This window comes from Seriola aureovittata, chromosome 10 (assembly GCF_021018895.1).
Source record: "Seriola aureovittata isolate HTS-2021-v1 ecotype China chromosome 10, ASM2101889v1, whole genome shotgun sequence".
Taxonomy (NCBI): domain Eukaryota; kingdom Metazoa; phylum Chordata; class Actinopteri; order Carangiformes; family Carangidae; genus Seriola; species Seriola aureovittata.
The window spans coordinates 15,011,349-15,026,554 of NC_079373.1; the positions used below are offsets into that span (position 1 = coordinate 15,011,349).

Sequence of the window (15,206 nt, forward strand, 5' to 3'; positions counted from 1 at the left end):
AGAGACTGCAGAGGTGTGTGAATGTCTCTTGTTCTTCCTTTTTGTCGTTCGCTCGTCACGTGACTCATCGGTGACTGAATAACAATAACAGCACCAGGAGACACTTTCCACTCACACACTTTCCATATCCCAGAGATGTACTGACAAACACACACTTGTAGACACTACTAGTCTGCAGTGTCACAAACAGCTGATCCCCACCACCCTTGAAATAAAAAAAAGAAAAGGTGAAGAGGGTTGAAAAAACTTACGGGTGGGAATGATGGAAGACCGGTTTTCTCAGATTATCCACTCGGGAGGGTTTAAGAGAAGCTGAGGTTTGAGGTTTAATGTGGCTGGAAGAGCGAAGCAAGGAGAGAAATTTGTTGTTTGTGGTCAGATTTGCCAGGCTTGGTGTGGACATGGCCTCAGAAGCACTGTGACAAATCAAAGACACACTCTCTCTCACACTCTTTCTGCGGCCCAGCTGCTTTTTCGATTATGTAGCAGCCACACACACTCACCCGATCAATCACATTTAGTGTTTCGGGAAGATAAACGAGACACATCAGCTGCGATCGCTACACAATATCTTAATGACATCATCCTAAACACTAAACAGGGGAAACCCATATTGATTCTGTGGATTCAGACTGATTTTAGCAGCGTGTGAAAAAAACCCAGCCACCCTTTCGACACAGTGGGGGTTCCTACGTAGACTGCTCTGATAAAATAAATGAACGTTGGTCCAAATTCTTTGTATATTACTACTATAATTCTACTTTTATCTCAAAATTGTTGTGACAAAAGATAAAAAAATTCCCACTGTTCTAACTTTCCAGGTTTGTAAAGTCCTGTCTCAGAGTATTGTACAACACTGTGCAGAGTTTTGAAACTTGATAAGCCTTCAGACTCATGGATCTATTTCTCAAAACTGGACTTCCCGGATCGCATTTCATGTCTCACCAGTAACTGGAGCAACATGCCCTCACCATCTGAATGCCTGCTCAGGGCCCAAAATGCACAGTTTTCAAGCGATCCATAATTGTTAGCAGAGTTCCTGGCCACACCTATATAAAGCTCCTCATCTTCTACAACAACTACACAGTCCACACAGTCGTCAGTCCAGTGCAGGTCCAGTTACCAAACATTTCCGCCACAGGTCGAAATAATAAATAGTCAGACCTGAGCAGGTCAGATTAGAGAGACTGGTGTGTATTTTCATACAGCTGAAGACAAGGGCTGCATGCTAAAGCTCTAATGCCCTACAGATGGTTCCACTCACTTTAGTCAACTACAGGACGTACCCTCGCTCCATCCTGGCTATTTGATATGCTAAAGCTTGACCAGACCTCTGATATGTCTGTGTGGACTTGGTGGGAGGACAGACTGTACAGGAATTCGTCAGGGATTTACCACGTCAGATAATAATCTGCCTGTCATAGTCTACAACGTGCAATCTACATTTCTCACTGATTGTTGAGGAAAATACAGAAAACATTAACCATTGACCCTTGTTGGGTTAAATCAAATGAAAAGTTCAGAGTAAAGTAAACACTGTTTAAAAAAAAGGTCTCACAGGAGAAAACTATCTTTATTCCAAGTGAATGCCACAAGAAAATGATTTTCTTTCCAGACTGACTGTTGACGCTCAACAGTCACTGAGACAGAAATCCATCCAGAGTAAACATCCTCTCGTTACACGAGTATGACCAGCGCTGTCTTGCTTCTGTAAAACCAACAGCTGCAACCAGTCCGGGCAGGTTCCTTGTGGGATTTGTTCAAAAACCTTTACGAAAATGTTGCAAATCATTAGGTGATACAAAGCAGAAGTGAATGAGGGAGGTTGAGACATATTGTTCAGCTCCATATATAAAATACAGAAGATACATCAAATAGATAACACTCGCAAAATAACTACAGTGATTAAGATCTCAGACTGTAGTGGAGTATTGTTTGAAGACAAGCCTTTTTGGAGCTGGTTTTCTTTTTAAACAGAATAAGCACCCCATTCACAAGTCTCTGTCTACCTTGGTTATTTGATACACTAAAGCCAGACCAGACCTCTGCTGTTGTTCGAGTAGACATTCTTGGAGGAGATACTTTATACAGAAATTCGTCAGGGATTTACTGTGTCAGATAATAATCTGCCTGTCATACAAGAGATGTCACTGGCTCAAGCTGTTGGGGGAAAAAAAATCATTACCAAGTTTGATTAAGTTGCCACCCACCTTGCTACTGTAGGTCAACTTACACTAGAATATCTAAATACTGTTTATCTGGGTATGTAGTGGTGTCTTGTATTTCTAACACCTATACCTAACATACAGCCATGTGAGAGACCACATCATGTGACAAGAAAACATAAACAGATAAAACACCAGTCGCAAGTGCTGTTGCTGGTTAAAAACATTTGAACATCAGGAAATGAAGAGAGGATGTCCAAGACCTATCCAAACATTCCTGCTACAGCTGTCAGTCATCTCTCCAAAATAGTATTCAGAAAGAGACAGTATAAGGAACAGGGTGTCACTATAAGAAAGTCTACACTGTTTTTTTTCCAGATAATATCACTGACAAGCTTGGTAATAAAGGTATCGAGTGTAGCTTTGAGGTTATGAGTTCTCTATGTCTGATACTGGAGATAAGGCAATAAAGCTCCTGCTCTGACAGCAACAACACTGTGTTTTAAGTCAATTATTTACGATTTTTGATTCAACTTTGCTTGATCCCTTTCTGTTCGGGAACAGATGTTATTTCTGCGGCCAAAGGGCAAAACTGAAATATTTGAAAAACAGCTCAATTTACTTGGAATATATGCAAAACGTCTGCATCAGCGATTACTGCATCTGAACCCATTCAGGTTGTGACCCCTAAAAAAATGAAGCAGTGCCTACTTCCAGCCGTTCATCACCGGCTGCATTCTTCTGTGAGTTGTGAGCAGTTCTGAGTCCTCTGATTGTTTCGTTTATATCGATTTTGTTGTCCACAAAATGTTAAACTATCTCATAAGAATTGTTTGCCTTCCATTGGCATCTTGTATTTTAATCCCATGATCCTGTTCTAAATGTTGACCTTCATTTAAGCATGACCTTGATCTTTCTCTAAAATTAACCGCAACATTTTAAACCAGAAGCTAGTTTTAATGTGTGGATATTGTGAGACTAATGCACTGAAAAGCATAGAGTCTAAAAGTATCCGATGGTGGGATTTCTCTTTCTTTTTCTCTCCTCCACTGTGTTTGAATCTGGGACGAGGTTGGAGGTTTTTGTCATCAGACTTTTATTCCCTCTATTTAAATACCTGTCTGGTAACATTCATTTCGATTCACTCTTCACTTCTGCATTACCATGGTGCAGGTAGGTAAAGGGCATCTGCAGCGTCTCCGTTGCTCAGTGCTCTTCAGTGGAGGTCAGAGAAATGTCACGTATCTGAAACTGCTGAACGCTAATATGCTTGATTACTGGTGAAAGGTCTGTTATGCTTCATGAATGTGGATATGTCAGAGTACAGAAAAGTTTGCATTTACATCCTCACTTCTGGAAAACTCTACTCATTCAGTCAAATCTTACAAAGGTTTTAGTTCTATAGTTGGGCTTCACTGAGTTTTAATGAAAAACTGTACTTATAACATTGATTGCACAACAGTGTCCAATTTAGGCCATTAAGTTTAATTTCAAGCTTGTAAACAGTATAACTTGGTCTACTGCTCTTCTGTTGTTAAGCCACTAATCACACTGGAGCCTTGAATAACTGTTGTTTACCAAGTTCACCAACAGTATGCTAATCTGTGCAGACACATAATTATCTCTAAAGACTTCTTACTGCCTCTTGGCTCTTCTGTTCTTTGAATTTCATTAGACTCACAACTTTTTGGTCAGGCTAAATTGTCTTGTCATCTGGACTAATTTGATTTAAATGAGATTTTGCTGATGGAACGGGTCATGCCTCAGTTCAACTATTCATCATGTACTTTATTCTATTATAATAAAAAAAAATCACTTTCATAACAGACAAATTATTCATCCATGTTGTTTTATGTAATGCTATTAGACTGGGCCAGTCTGTCTGGCTCTGTCCCCATAAGAAGACGGGACAGAGAGACATTCGAACACTTAGTACAGTGGGGCTTTGTAAAGGTAACTGGGAACACACACACACACACACACACACACACACACACACACACACACATGCATCCATGTACATACACACAGACACAGACAAACACTTCCTAGCATTACGATAGCAGGCAGTCCCACTCCATTAGGGGTAAAAACACAGAAATTAAACACTGCGTGCTTGTGGTTTTTAATTTAGCGCGCTGACAGCCATCCAATAGTCCTGTGGTGACACTGGATAACTTTACGACCCTGGTGAGCGCTGCCTGGGACAGGGACCAGGACAGACACCCACTTCAGCTTCAGCCCCCTGTACACATACACACACTTCATTGAAAATGTAATATGAAAGAAGAGAATTACGGCTGCAGATGTTGCCATTTAATCAATCATTGCAAACAGTAATTGTGGGGATATAATAGAGCTATTGATCATGTAGAGAAAACATTTCTGTGGTAAAATAATAATGATATTGTCAAAAATAAAAAATTTTAAAACAGTTACTCGCACACAATATGCCGAGGCCGTATGAGTGCTGTGGTCTCTGTAATTGCCTATTATAGAAATATACCAACTTTTCTGTACAATTTGAATACCAGCCACACACAAGGGCATTGTGTGTGTATGTGGTTGCATGTACATAATTTGTTGGGACTTCATCATTGTACTGACTGCCAGGGAAGTAGTGCTGACTGCATAGTATTTGAAATGGGTACTCTGCATTGGTCTAATTGTTAGTTTGTTGTTAACCATTACAGATGCGATGAAAGGGGGATATGTATGTGAAGAATTTATGGTTGAGAAAGCATCTCATGGATCAGATTACCACAGGTCCATTACTAGCTTTTGAGTGATGGAAACAGATCTGACTCTCTGTCTTTGCCCAGTGGAAGCTTGTGGCTTGGTGTCTATTGATTAGATAAACCCTGTCCTGAGTTGACAATATTGACATGCTGTCAAGTGTCTGACTGCCATTTGGCTGTACTCGGTGTGACCTTGGTGGTGTGAGCCAAACAGCATGGCTCCCGACAAAGGTTGGATCAACCAGCTTGCTTGATGCTCAGGTCCACACAACATGTTGTGCAGATTTTGCACTTCAGGTCCTTTGAGACCCATGACTACCCATAATACCCTTCTCTGTGTGGTGGGATTTTCTGTTGAAGGAGCATAATTCTATCTTAAGGCTATAATAAGAGTGACATTGGCAGTGTGTAAAAGAAAGCCGCCCTCCTCATTCATATCAATTCTACCACTGAATTAACATGGCAGGGGTTTCAACACAGAGGGCCCTACCAAAAAATGTAGGGTCGTCCACCAGTTGAATATGACTCTGTACCCTGATAGCAAAAATTATCTGGCCCAGAATAACAAGTTCTGGCCCAGATCTGTGAATCGGACCTGGGCCAGTGTTCATTGTAGTCATTCCCATGAGCCTGGCTCGCATCTATTTAGATTCTGCTGACTAAATGTGAGACCCAAATGTCACTGCCCCCTCCATAGTGTACACAGCCTGTACACAGGCCATGTCTGGAACAGGGGGCAGTAAAATTAACATGGATCTGCCGGTGTGGAGGCAGATCTGGGCCAGAGTCAGCTGCTATCTGGGTTGGGTCAAATTAATGTAACATCAGCACCATAATTCTACTTTGGTTGCAACTCTCAGGACCAAGGAGAAAACAATTGCTGTTGTGATAGCTTTCCAGAATTATGAATTCCTGTCACATAGTAATATAAATAAAGTAATAGATGTTTTATGTAAACTGAACTTTTTACCTTTGACCTTTTCAATTGAATATTTTTTTTTTTTGCATTTCCTGCAATCTGTACGTAGAGCTGCGTAATGATATGAGAACAGACGGACACACAGACGCACAGTCAGACACACAGAGGCACAGAAATTTACACACACGAAAAATTGCATATGGTTGACAGAAGCTCCACACAGTGTGGTCCACGTGTTTTGCCTTATGATTCTGAATATGGATAAGAAAATAAATGAATGGGGGGAACTACTGCTTCAGAGGTGGCCTTGTGGGGATGTGTATGTAATTTTGAAAGTGCTTGCTCTGTAGGTGCTGGGTATGTGGCTGTTCCATTGCCGCATGGTGGTGACAGTGTGAGTTGATGAAAACCACATGCATTGCCATGACTGTATGTGGTTCCGTTTCTGTGTGTGTGCCTGTGTGTGTGAGAGTGTTTCAACCGAGGCCCAAGTTAAAGTCGATTGTGGTCTAGGCTCGGCAGACATCACATTAATAGGCTCTGACAGTGAACTGCATTAATTCGACGTGATGACACATGTCTCCAAATTAATACTCACTGATATGTTTGTATGTGTGTGTGTTTTTTGAATGAGGACATACAGAAAATGGATCAGATGAAGTCATGTGCTGGACTGCTGCAAAGGAAACATTTGCTGCTGTGCTGGAATATTCTGAATGGTTACCAGGCAGGCTGTTCTACTGTGTACAGCACTTTGGAGAGTTGTAAATCTTTGTCATTTGGGAACCATAGGCAGCACATACTTAGCCTTTTTATGTGTCTGTGGCCTCTGGAACACACAGTCAGTCACACAGTCTCCATGAATGAGTCACAGATGAGTCTTTCTTCATTAGCTGGATCTCTGTGGTATATTTGTATCCCAGCACATCCTTTTCTCCACTGGGAGACATTCGCATCTGTGATGCTCCACCTTCACTCTTCATTCACTCCATACACCAGCCAACCTGTCCCTCTCTCTATCTTGTGCTCACTCTTTGCCAAATACCGTACTCTCCCGGGTTCCCCGCAGAGGCAGGCATCAGGCGGGCATGCCCATTGCCAGCCCTTATCCTCCTTCGAGAGCGGCTGACGTCACTGCTCTTCTCCCAGGTGATTCTGTGAGACACATCAACACATTCACACATCAATATGGGTTTTCACATCAGACCAGTAACTAAGGAAGTAACTGTGCGTGTACGGACACACACAAACACAACTGTGTTTATGTTTGGAGGACAGACGGAGAGAGAGAGATAAGGAAAGAGAGATGCTAATGATCAGCAGTTGGCAGATGGTAGAGTGATGTAGTGAGGACTGATATTACTGCCCACTTAAACTCATCCGCTGTTACTCCAACCCCCAACACTACTTCAAGGCTGGACTCAATGCACACTCAACCACATGCTCTCTCTCTCTCTGTCTCTGTCTCTCTCTCCCTCTCACGCACCCAAAGGCGCTTGCTCTCATACTTACTCTTACAGATACACGGGACTCTATACAAACATCTATCTGGATTAATAAGTGTAAGTGTACACCCTTTTGTTTGTTTCAACAGCATTCTTCCAGGATTATTACCAGAGATTTGATATGCCTGTGTTGGGTAAGAGACAGGGGAGTTGTTGATAGTTATCCATAGAGAGGTCTATTGTCTTGTCATTGCTGATATCATGCTGTGAGGGTAAGCAGCTCAGTGATCGCATCGTTTGTCATGGCAATAAAATGAGTCTCATTTACAGTTTGTTGGTGTTGTTGGGCTGAGTAACAGATATGGATACTGAACCTGAAAGTCCACCCCGGGGGAAGAAAACATGCCATGTGATCTCATAACACAACCATTGTGTTTTTCAATGTGTGTACATCACATCAGCGTAGTAACCAGGAGAGCGAATCTGTGTGTGTGCTTGTGTGTGATTTATGATGGCAGCCCAGTTTATGGAATCCTGAAGTGTTCAATGTTCAATAATAAACTCCAGGCTTTTATGGAGTCTGTAGAGTCTCATAATTGGTGTATTGGTCTGGAGATATTCAGCAGATGAAAACACAAACACTCAAACACTCGTATTTGATCTAGGTGTGAAGCTGGAGGAAATCTCACATGACACTGGTTTTGCATTTCACATGCCATTTGCTTGTTTGCTGGTTTCTATGGAGCTGTGTTTTCAATTTGAGAAATTGAATTTTGAACTTTCAGAAATAAGTCCATCAGACGTTACATGATAGAATATACTAGTGTACTATAGAGGCGACAGGCCATGACTAAAGATAAAATTACTGCTTACTTTAGTTTTCATTGAGGAAGTTAGTGGCATGTGCACCCCCCTACCCCCCACCCCCCAACCCAATACACTTACACACATACAAATCTGCGTACACACCCCACCTACTGTATCTCTTTAGTGGCTGAGGGTCTTTGATCCTATATCCTGACTCTGTAACCTGATGATGCATTAAAAATACCTCCAGCATGACTCAGTGCAGTTTGTCTTTACCCAACCATCAGTCCTGAGGGAAAAGGTTGCCCAGGCTCCTAAACATTTGCCTCTATGAAATACAGAATTCAAGCTATGCAATTAGAAAACTAATTAAAATCAATCCTTGGGGTGCCATGTGATGATGTAAGCTGTCACAAGTTAGTCAGAGGAATTAAATGTACCACAGAAAGCTACGAATAATTTGTGTAAAGCGCCATAATTCCTCATGTCTGTATGTGTTTACACTGATCTTTTAAGTCTCTAATTAAAAGCTATGCACAGGGATGTGTTCTCCTAAGTGAGTGGCTGAAAGGCGTGACGGCTTATTTACTGCCATGCTGCACTGTGGGGACTAGTTAAAGGTGCTGACAGTGGCTCATGCTGGTCCAAATACTGTAACACATACACACACACAGATATACACACCATTAGGGAGAGATAGATCGTGCACAGCTGCCCTGTCTCAGGGGAGAGAGAGTGGGAGAACAGACTCTACTCTCCTCGACAAGACCACTCCCTACCTCACATACAGTTTAATTACAAAGTAACATCAAGAGTGAAAGAAAAGATGAAAAGAGGGAGTGACAGATTTTCATACCAGCTATTACATGTTTAAATCAAAGTCCTGTCATTTCACAAACAGAGCTTAATGTCATTGTCCCTGTCCCAGCTCCTGCAAAGTTGCAGCTTGCTTTCTGGGATACACAGAGTGCTGAATCTCGGTCGAGGCATTATATGTGGGCCAGCTTGAACTGAAAATGCATTGTCTCCTGGCATTTAGTCTAAATTTTCCTCCTCACATGGTCAGCTGTTACAAAGCCAGAACCATGCGCATGGTTTTTGTTTCTCTGGGCACAATGCAACAGAATACCTCTCATTAAGTGAAGCTGACTGTTACCACATGGGGGTGAGGTTAAGAGGGGTTAGCATAACTTTTCTGCTACTGCTCAACCAGATCCCGTAAAATCAGAATGGTGTGTAGGAAAAAGAAGCTGACTGTTTAAATATGAAATGTGCAAAAACACAACTGTAGCAAGGCAAAACTTGCTCTTGCAAGATTGGAAAGAACTGAGAGTTCAGTCAGAGAATGTTGTGCTTTGAAATTTCTCTGATTGCACTGTGTGAGAAGTTTAAAGAGCACAGCCTGAATGACTCCATATATAATATAATAATATCAATACCAAGTCCAGCTGCCAACAACACCTCTGTTGAAAACAAGGTTATACATGGGCTCCCCCAGTGTGTATTGTCATCACATAGAGTGGCAGAAAGCATGGAGTCACTTATGTTATTTCCTCTCATTACACCCTCTTCACACAATGTCAGCGACCAGAGGGCTAATTGAGCCTTAAGATAGCTCAAACGAAATGTGCTAGTAGTTTATTCTCGCCACAGTCTGTCACAGGCACGAACAGCAAATTGTAATGTACGTGGTTGTTATGGTTTCATTATTTAACAGGCATTCCTGTTGAGTGTTTGCTGGCAGTTAAATATTGAAATATTTCTCTCACCAGAGACTCTTTGTCAAGTTCAAGGATCCAGATGGAATCAGTCCTGTGTCAATAGTTTTTATAAAAGAGGTGAACAGAGGAATTCCCAAAGATTTGGGGTATTCATGTACTGTACATACAATATCTAAAGTTCTGGATATCTGAATGTTTTCTTTGGCATTAGCAGTATTGCCTTTAATAATTTCCAGTGATTGGAAAATTACCAAGATACAATTAAATTTAACAGGGCAATGAAATGCTTTCTGCATTTGTTTATTGTGGATTTTTGCATGTGTTTATGGCCAATAAAGTGCTAATTGATGTCAACTAAACACAATTTCAAGGTGGCATATTTTGTGATATTTCCTGATGACTGTAAGAATTGTAAGTGACTGAGCATTTTCTTATTCATTTGTTGGACAAACATCAAGAAGAAATGATGCAGATTGGAAATTTTTGTTTTTGATCTAATGCCATGAATTCATAACTCATAGCATGATAGCATATTGCAGAAACTGATGTCAGTATCGGTACCAATACGAACGATTACAGTGGCCCAGACAGGTCAACACAATGAAAAAGCCACAACTAAAATATAAAAGCCACGACATGAATGCAGAAGCTACAACATGAATGCAAAAGTATAACGGCATGAAATCAAATTAAGCCACAATGGAAGTTAAGCCACTATGATAGTGAGCTGTGGTCCGTCCATACTCACAATAATGTGAAAATGAAAAAGTATGACAAAAGTATATGAATATATAGATATAAATGAAAACCATTGCTACATCACATAGCGACATTAATCAGTTATCTAGCAACAACATTCCACTTACTCCTCAAACTGCCTCAGAAATCTTCCCAGTCAAAATCACATATTTGGCTGCGAGTGTTCCCATAGCCAAGTGGTTGAGGTGCATACCATTTACTGAGCAGCAAGCCCATGGTTTGACTCCCGGCCGGCTGGACTTCTTACTGCATGTCATTCCCTTCTCTATCCCTGCATTGTCTTTCTCTCTACACTACTGTCAAATAAAGACATAAAATATCACAAAAAATAACAAAAACAATTGTTGTGGCTTTTGAATTTGTGTTGTGGCTTTTGCATTGTGTTGACCCGTCTGGGCCACTGTGAATGACTATAGATCTCATTAGAGATAACTTTTTAACTTTTAAAATTAGTTTTTCGAGGAGCAAAGATGTTTATATGATGCACCAATAATAACAAGTAACAATACCATGTTTATATAAGGATACATTACAGGCTTTAGTCTGATATGTATGAAAAAGATCACAGCTACAGAAAACAGACTTTCCGAAAAAAAAATCACATTTGGTGATATTTAATGTAACAAGTGAAAAACAAACAATAAAATGATGCTATGTTTTTAATGTGCCATTATGGGGACTGATTAAGGGCCGAGAATGTGACAAGGTGATTCGCTGAGTTGAAGGAAAGTGGTAAAAGGAAACAATGCATTTGATTGCTAATTTCCTGACAATACATGAAGAGATAATGCTATTAGGGTAATAATGAAGCAGCAAATTGAACAATAATCTGTATATTAACATAAGATGGTAGGAGGGAGCATTGTTCATATTTAGTCATTAGGATCACATTCCAGTGGGAATAGGATTAAGCTACAGTGCAGTTTTAATACTGATGCCTTTGGTCTTTGAAAGAGGAACCGCAGACATCATATATGTATTTTATATCTTCATATCATTTAATGTTCACAATATCCTGCATCTAAATACAACACAGATGTTTTCTTGTGATAGGTGATTGATAGATCTCTCAGCTACTGTTGAAACAAGATCCTACTTTTAGCTCACATCAAAGTGATAATGTATGCTAACTCTGTCTAAATCTCTGACACACCGTCACTTAGTATTTCCAAGGTTATCTTGGAAAAACTACCCCCTTCACCCCAGCTCAGATTTCCTTCAAGTCCCTCCTGAGCTAATGGGTCTGCTTCAAATTGTAGGCGACATAATAGCTCTTTTTTTTTTACAACAGCCTTTCAACTCGAAAATAACAGAAGTTTGATTTAGTGCAAACATGTGCTTCTGCCATTGTGTTCACAAAACTGGAGTTTGTTCAGAGCTCCTACTGTGTATTTTCTCAATTCAATTCAATTAATTCAGTTCAATTCAATTCAATTCAATTCAAAGGGGCTTCATTCATTTCATTTCTTTTCTTTTACTGCCATCTGTCCATTTCTCCCATCTATCCACCTCATCTCTCTCTTTTTAAAGTTATTTGCTCTCTGTTTTCTATCTGGACACACTTTTCTAAATTCACTCGTTTCATCATCTCTCTACATCTTCTTCTTTATCCAGCACTCACCTCCTCTTATCTCAGCCACACATCATCATCCCCACCCGGGGCCTTCCTGGTGCTGACACAGATGGGTGCTCTGCTAGTTCATGCTAGTTGACCCATTAGATGAAGCCCTCTGCTCCGCCGGACGCTTCTGTTTGCAAACTGTGACAAAGTATCAGATTTACCCTTTTCTGTAGGTGCAGGCAGCGTGGAGGAACAGGGGATCGGGGCATGTTCCTCCATAATACCTATCACACCCCCACTACCCCACCCTGGTGCACGCATTCACTGACACATGTAGACATGCCTGCGCGTGCTCTCCGGTGTGCAGACACAGATGCCAAACACACATTCCAGGAAAACCAGGTGAGTAAAACCCTTTGTGGTTAGATGGCTGTTCTGAATAAAAGTCAGCCTGTGTCATTGAAGGACAAAGCCTTATTAAATTAACTTAAATGATTATTTTGCATTCGCTAAAGTTGCTCCAAGGCACAGAATTATAAAGTGTGGTCTGTTGTAGTCACACACAGATATCCTAATTAGCTAAATGACTCATTAATTTTAGCGGAGCGTTATTAAGATAAAGTTAATGAAGGTAAGACTAATTAAGACATGATGAATGGACATGTCTGTAACACCCATTAACACATTATCTACTGCTTCTCTGTTATCACTCTTATCTGCCTTTACTGCAGAACGCTGCCTGGGAGTTGGACATTAAAATGTCATCCAACTGGTTTATCTTTAAGATTGACATTAGCGGGGACTTAGAGGGAAGTTATTTTTCTTTAGCTTACCTCAGTACTTTTACAGATCATCATTATTATTTTCCTAGAGTAACACTTTCCTACAGGCCTGCAGACATAATATTGTGCAGCTTGTTGCTTTAGCTACATAATGTAGCAAAAAAAGAAGTGGATTCCTGGACCTACTGCTGCCAGAGCAAACACACAGACACTGAGCACGTCTGTATCTGTCACACTTTTACAACTTTTATTGACTAAGCAGTGGATGTCAACTGTAGGTGTAACGATTACAGCATAAGGCCATGTTCAGATCTAACTACACTGAAAAACAAGGCTTCCTCATTCATGTTAATGAGACTACTGCACTGGCACGATGTTGGGGTCCTATGCACAGGGCTGTGGTTAAAAGGAAAAAGAAAATCCACAGCTTTCAGCAAAAGAGTTGAACGTGGCTCAACTTCATCCTTTCCAAATGCAGTGTCATTTGGTATTCTGAAGTCTGTAAATATGTACACGTTTACATTGTATTTCATCTTTTCAGTATAACTGCAATGAGACCAAATGAGTGCAATTACCTGGTAAACATGACATGGTCAAATGATAACATTAACGAACTGTGTGACATTGTAAAGATACCTTAAGTAAACAGCGTAGATACCAAAGCCTGAGGGATGTTTCATTTCCCTCAATCTTTTTTAAGAAGGGGGCGTGGCAGACTTTGTAGGGCAGAGTGTTATAATGACCCTGATATCCTGAGGTGAGTTTCACTTTGTTTTGACAAGACTCTTTAAGTGTGCCATTAATTCTCACTCCTCCCCCTTATGGGGCTGACCTTCCTCCCCATGGAGTGCAGGTGTTAAGAACTCAGAAGGGTCCCAAAAACGCAGGACGTAGACTGAGTGGGATTGGTAAGGAAAAAGATTTATTGAAGGGGGATTTGTTGTTCTTGGGGCTGACAGCAGGAATTGAGGGTCCGGTGGAAGCAGGGGGGTGTTTGGAAGGGTAGTGGTGAAGCGTGGCTGGGCATGAGCGTGCAGTGAGGGTGAAGCGTGATTGGCAGTCATCGGCGTGAATCTTGGAGTCAGCTGGCAGGCAGTCAGACAAGCAGGCTGGGAGACAGAAAGGTGAATGATGATACTGGACATGAGACGTCGGCCTGGAACGATTACTAACACTGTGGTTGAAACAGCGATCTGGCGAAGAATGGACGGAGAGCTGGGGTTAGATATATTGCAGATGATGAGCTGATGTAGCGCAGGTGTGCAGCTGATCGGGGAGCCAGAACCGGCAGAGTGAAGACGGGAAGCCACGCCCACGCCAACACACGCCACAGCTGTAACAACAGGGTGAGGGGGCGGGGCAGGGTCATGATGAGCCAGTCTGTGCAGATGTTAGAGACAACAGTCAAAAGGCCACTTATGTCTCCAAATCTCCACGATACCTCAGTTTCGTTTCGAAGTAGAGAGTAGGGTACAGTCAGTGTCAGGAAAGATAAAAGGAGCAATAATAGAAACCTCATGGGAAGGCTGTGGTAAAATATTGCAAATCATAAATATAAATCATAAATAAGCTTGTGTTTTGAGTTTGTTCATAACATTATTATTGTTCTGTGGTGTGATATGGTCCCATGAGCTGTACTTTTAATATAATATTGAGTTGGAGTTGGGTTGCTTTTTTTTTTTCTCGTTTCTCATTTACTGCTAACTCCAACATAACACAATATATTATGCAGCAGCATGGCAGACCACATACCAGAGAGAGAGAGAGAGAGAGAGAGAGAGGGAGCCAAGCATGATAATACACTGCTGCAGGTTTGGTTAATTACTCAATTTAACAATGTAGCTAACATTGTGTTCTCAATTATGCTTTGTTACATATTCAGGATGGGTCTAGTTCAGTGTGTCCTTTTTCCACTCAATTTGGTTGTTTTCAGCAAACAACGCAAAAAATATTCACTTCATGGTGGGAGGTTTGACACTGGGCTATTTTGTAATGCATCTCCAAAATATGGCATATCACTGGAGAGACTGCTGTGTTTTATACAGAGTGGTTGTTCGCATACACATGGATTTATAGCTACAGTATGTGGCAGAAACAGTAAACGCTGTACGAAACTAGATTAGAAAACTAAAGCCCTCATTAACAATCATTTAAACCCATGTTTACAACATTCGCATTGAATGGATCCACCATAATGATGCAAACAAAATCATGCATTTTCCCAAGTGGATGGACACATGAAAGATGCATAGCGCTGTGGTATAATTGGAGATGACATGTTGGACACTCTAACCCTCTGTGATCAGAGG

General features: G+C 41.1%; 1 protein-coding gene across 1 annotated transcript in view; it reads left to right on the forward strand.

Annotated features, from left to right (window-relative positions):
* Nucleotides 1–7,277: 7,277 nt before the first annotated feature.
* Nucleotides 7,278–15,206, forward strand: part of sema3ab (sema domain, immunoglobulin domain (Ig), short basic domain, secreted, (semaphorin) 3Ab) — a 41,533-nt gene continuing 33,604 nt past the window's right edge. Inside the window, exon 1 of the mRNA XM_056387848.1 lies at nucleotides 7,278–7,384. The gene's annotated coding sequence lies outside the window, so the exon portion shown is untranslated. The remainder of the gene's footprint in view (nucleotides 7,385–15,206) is intronic.